The sequence below is a fragment of the Harpia harpyja genome, chromosome 2 (assembly GCF_026419915.1).
Source record: "Harpia harpyja isolate bHarHar1 chromosome 2, bHarHar1 primary haplotype, whole genome shotgun sequence".
NCBI lineage: Eukaryota > Metazoa > Chordata > Aves > Accipitriformes > Accipitridae > Harpia > Harpia harpyja.
This window is the reverse complement of record NC_068941.1, coordinates 34,454,968-34,460,759: the sequence shown is the minus strand read 5'-3', so window position 1 is coordinate 34,460,759 and position 5,792 is coordinate 34,454,968.

Here is a 5,792-nt window from a genome sequence, read left to right as displayed (position 1 = left end):
CATAATTTTATTTGGGTAAAATATTTTTTTTCCCTAGCTCCTTTCTACTCAGCTCTCAGTGTTACTCATGAAGTTTGTCCCTGTATCCATAAATAGTTGCATAAAGTGACAGGGCTATCAATTTTGATAGTGCACGGATACGTTTCATATGTTATTTGAACCTAGACTTTGAAGCTGCAAAAAGTCAAAGTGGCAAATTTCAAAACGAAAGAGAAAAGAAAAGAAAAGAAAAGAAAAAAGAAGAAAAGAAACTTACGTAAATGAGCTGTAATAAGGTCACGAGTTTCACAAAACAGCAAGTAAAACTATTCTCATCTTTTTTTCCTAACCTCCTTTCTAGTTTAAACAGTTTTATTTTGTATTTTAAGACACTTTTACCTAAGCCTAAAAGCATATGCTTTATCTCCATCCATTTTGTTGCATATTGTTGCACTGGTGTCTGTGTTCAGTTATGCTCTGACACACTAGCAGTCTCTAAGCATGTCAGATAGGTACTGTAATCCCAAGTGTGATCTGAGCCTGAGCCTGTGGTCAGGTGGGAGCTGTAACTCATTACAGATGTGGAGCTGGGACCCTGGGTGCTGCTGCAGGACAGAGCTATTGTTTGGCTTCACAAGCAAGTGGGGGAAGAGCAGGAATCCCTGGTGGGACTCCAGGTGTGAGGAGGTTCAGGTCTCCAACCCTGATGCTGCTCCCTACCCCAGATCACTAGAGCACAGGCCCAGATTTGAGGGAGTCTGGAGAGCCTCCTCCTCTCTACATCTTTAATTACCGGGTAGTCACAGTGCACAGACTTGCCAGCCAGGCATGATGCCTCTTGGACAGAGACTTGGCCACCAGCAGGTCACTTGGCTCAAGACACCGCATGGCCCACGAGAAGAGCTGCCTGGCTCCATCCGCGCCCCTCACCCTGGCCTTTGGCAACAAGACCTGCTCTCCTTCACCTCCCCATGTGTACTGCCACTAGCAGCCACTGAAACTCACATCTTCTCATTTAAAGATAATTCCTAGATGTTTGGCTTTATTTCTTGAGATTATCTCGGGGTTTGGCTGGACAGAAAACATTTGCAACACACCCCATATATTTAGAGAGAACGACATTGCTCTAAGGTGGGAAGTTTTAAAGAGACTTTGGTTGTGTCTGAGGAGACCTGAAAAGCATGTCGAAGGCTTCAAGCACATGTGTGCATTAAACAGTGGATTGGGAAAGATCCTCTTGCAGAACTTAGAACTGGGAACGTGTAATGTTCGCGTCATTATCCACATTATTAAATCTGTGAAAACCGAACCACGTGCAATAACACAGCCGTTCTAACTAGAGGCATTTAATCTCCCACTGTCATCTCAAAATGTGTGTGCTCCAGCTCTTGGTTATCTACAGAGCAAGCAAGGACTAGAAAAAATTAACAAGCTTCAAAACTTCCTGTACTGATTTCCATGTCCCTGTTTAAGTTCACAAATTGGAAAAAAATCCTCCCTTACTTACCCCTAAAGGGGTAGCTGAATTTCCTGGAGCTGAACAAACAAGAGGATAAAGTGTTATGTGGTTAGAAATGCTAACTACATTTGGTCTCAAAAGTCACATCTTTAAGAGTATGGGGAATGCTAGTTTTTTTTACCAAGGGCAGAGTTAAGAGACTTAAAAAGCTGAATTATTAAATACATATCTCTGGGATCCCATACGTAATCATATTCGCACGTGACATGGCTATGCCCATCCTACTTGGCAGGAAACTCTACAAAGGCTTGGGAGGACATAGCTGTTGCATCTCTTGCCATACCTAGGTGATCTTGTGGTCCTAATCCAAGTCTGTGGAATGAGCCTTCACAGCAACACAACTACAGTGATCTTCAGAGGCAGAGGCACTGGCCAGCCCAAACTGTAGGAGAAAATGGGGGAGGAACAGCCTTTCCTTTTGGCTTTTCCGTAAGAACCTGGGTAGTTTCACATCCCTTTTCTCACCTCTGTTCTGTGTTTCCTATCTGAATAGATAGCAGACAATGTAGGGTTAGCTGGCATGTTTTCAAGATGCATTGACCATGGAAACTGGGAACACATTAAATAAACATGCCTCAGGCACCTCAAAATCCACAAAGAAAACTTGCCCCTATGTTGATATCCAGTATGTCAAGTGTTTTTCCAACAAAAAAAATTGTTTTCAATAAACACTCCAAGACAATCTGTAATACATTCAGAAGGGAAGAATCAGGTTAATTGCAGAAGATTATATTAGCATGTATACCATGTGTGAACACAGTGGTAGGATTTCTATAGTTGCTTTAGTGGATTTCACAGAATCCCATGGGATCATACCCTAGTGTAATAGGGATTAGATGTCTTGGACCCTGCAAAATTGTCAGATGCAATTACCTTAAAAGGAATAAATTAATTGGCAGGTCCATGTTGTATAGGAAACCTGCACTCTGCAGGTGACCACTCTGCTCTAGGGGAGACTGACCTCTCCTGCTGACTGCAGAGTGAAGCTGTAGGAGCTGCTGAGGGCTCTGCATCACAGTACACCTGCTCCTGCTCAGTGCAGTGACAAACCCCATCCAGCAGCTCCAAAGCCACAATGAGCTACAGCTCCGTCACAACCTGGCCCTCATCCCAATAGTGTTAATGATGGCTTTGTGATATTTCTGCTCCTTTCGGTTCCATTTGGATGAAACCACACCCTTTAGAGTTTGTTTGGGTGGTTCACAGCTATCTATAATCTATTCAGATTATTAGAAGGTGAGGTGAAATGGTAAAAGGAAAGAAATTAAAGTTTCAATTCTTTCCTGCCAAGTTCTGTCAAGTAACTGGAGTTATTTAATTACACTTTTGCAGCAATCATGTCTCTTTACCAGCTTTATTAGTCACACAGCTATCTAAGCCAAATTGTCCTTTATTGCATTAATGTATCTCGAAACTCAGGTACAAAATTACACCTATGTGAAAAAAATTAAAACTTTCAAATAGTTTTAAGCAATTGCTCTGTAAAAACTTGAAAACCTGGAAAAGCCATTGTGATCCTGGGACCTGACCTCTTGCAGGACACGTGAGATAACCTCGCCTAGCGATCCCACAATTTCTGCCCAAACACAGGCACATCATCTCCAAATGCACTGTCCTAAAAGAAGGCACGTGCTAGTCTGAGAGACCTGGCAGCTGCAATGTAAAGCATTTATTGAAGTTTAAAGTCTGCTGGTAATTAGGGCGTTCTGTAATAACATAGCATGACACAGAAGACAAAGGATAATTACATATATATCGATCATTATTGCCCTTGCCCTCCCCATTTTGATGGCCATAGTTTTCCTTCTGTTTATTCATGACCTGAAGTTAAAACAATAAGCTTTGGTGTTTGGTTGGTTTTGGGGTTTTTGTTTTGTTTTTTTTTTTTCATGAGATGGGGCAGTTATTCAAGCAAGGCTTCAAGACTTTTTTTTTTTTTTTAATTAAATCACACTTTGGTATATGATGACTGACAGATGTGAGGAGATGAGAAGAAAACCAAACTATCCACTGATTTTCAAAAAGGCACCTTATTCTGCTGTTTCTTTCGGGGGTGCTTTGTGCTCAGCAGCGCTCCAGGCAGAGCAGCAGGCACTAGAGCACTGCTGCTATCTACAGGTCTGCTCTGCGCAGTGCTCAAACTGGACACGAAACCAAGTCCTGCGATGGGGATGCTCGTGCTTGGGAAAGGGACTAAAACCCTCACACTGAAGTATGTCGGCTTTTGGGAAATGCAAGCTGGCAATCTGTAGCCTGTCTGTCCTGTGGCTCAGGTATGTTAAAAACCCCAAATCAAGTGGACTTCATTAAAGGGAAGGCTGATCTGTGCTGCATGAAAGTAAAATTTCTGCTTTTATTTTTTTTCTGCCAACAAAGAGGAAATGTTGCACTCTCAGGTGCAGCGTAAGAGGAAGCATCTGCTCCCAGATGGGAACCCTCTGCTACCGCAACACAGGGGTGCACAAAACACGGTGGGGTACACAAGGGCTGGAAACTACCTTTGAGCCCACAATGCTGAACTTTTAAGATGACTTGTGATGTAATTAGAATTCACTAAAATTTAGTTGTGGCTTTTCATTGTTTGGAATTTACTTAATTTTTCTTTCTCTGCTTTTTCCTCTGTAACCCAGAAATTTTGATAACCGCTTTTCTGCCTCTTTCATGGGTTCAGCACTGCTGAAAACAAACAAAGCAGCTTTCAAAACAGGACAACAATAATAAATAAATCTATCCAGCAAATACAAGCAAACCGTGGAGACATCAAAAGCACCTATTTAACCAAAGGTTGTGGATTTCAGGATCAGGTTACCAAAGACAGTATCAGACCACAAGATTTCGCTAAGTAATAGAGGAAAGGGCATACTCAGAAAGAGTAAACAATTTTTTTTTCCCTAATTAAAAACCCTATTTTTTTCCTAATAAGGAAAAAAAAACCCAGCTTATCTGCAAAATCTGTATCTACAACTGAATGTTTGGCTGCCAAGATAAACAGCCAAAGTGTAGGAGCAGAGCACCTTGCTGCCAGGGAAAGCACAATTAGAAGCTCAAACAGCAGGACAGTCTGATCTGACATATGGAAACTCTGTGAAGCTTTTCCCATTCAGGAGGCTAAAAAAGCTCTTCCAAAACTGATTCCCTGAGACCAGCAGGAGCAGCAGGCTTTTAATGAGCCTGTTCCAAATGACTCTCAGCTCCACACTGAGCATGCTGTTCGTATGACTGCTTGTGAGGAAATAAGTAGCTGTTCTGGCCTCTTCAAATATCAGTTTTCTGGAAACAACTTATTTTCGGCACTGGATACCTGGTGAAAACTTCAGTGTGTGTGACTGGAAGAGCGCATTCTGCCATTTATTTCTTTTTTTACACCAGAGCCCTGTCTTTCTGTCAAAGAAGTTTAGCAAAGAATTTGCCGGACCTGTAATAATTACTGCCCATGAAGTATTGGGGAATACAAATAACCTCTAGTATGCAGCAAATCATGTAAACGTTTGGAAGGATGGGCACCGGATAACGCTCAGAAATTTCTCATCCACAGAGCTCAGTCCTCCGACACAACTTCATTCCCTGTTTGGTAGTACCTTTTCAGCAACCTTTTACGTTACGTTCCTCTGACTTTGAGAGACAGTACGGCCTCTTTCAAGTCAGCCTGGAGCGGGATGACGGTCGCCCCAGAAATCGCTCTGTCAGGGTGCCGGGGCGAGGCAGGCCCAGGGTGGGCCGGCAGCGTCCCGCTCCCGAGGCGAGCCCTCCCCAGCAGCACTGCCGCACCCGCAGGGCTGCGCTCCGAGGGGCAAGCTACGAACCCACGGCACTCTCGGGGCTGGGTGGGTGCAGTGTTGGACACCTACAGAATGAATACAGATTTCGCCTTGATCCAGAAACCTCCACAGGGTTTCCTCACCGAGTACTCGGGCGGACGCGGAAAAGGTGAGTGGCATCCATTGCAAGAAAAAAATGAACGTACGTGAAACGCTTCAGAATATGAACTTCTGGGATGTGCAGATTAAAGTAACTGGAAATACGAATTATCCTGGGAATAAAATAAAGTATTTCCAGCATGGGAGAGACATGGCGCATACCGGGCACCACCGGCTACCCAGGGGGCTCCGGCCGGCCCTGCTGAGGGGCCAGGCCCCGCTGACGGGGCCAGCGGGCCCCCGAAAAGCCCCGGGGCGGGGTCGCTTCCCCGCCGTCGGGGCCGGGGCAGGACTCCTCGCGACGGGGCACTCCGCGGCGGCGAGGCGGAACGAACGGCGGCCGCCCCGGGAGGTGCCGCCCCGGGAGGTGCCGCCGC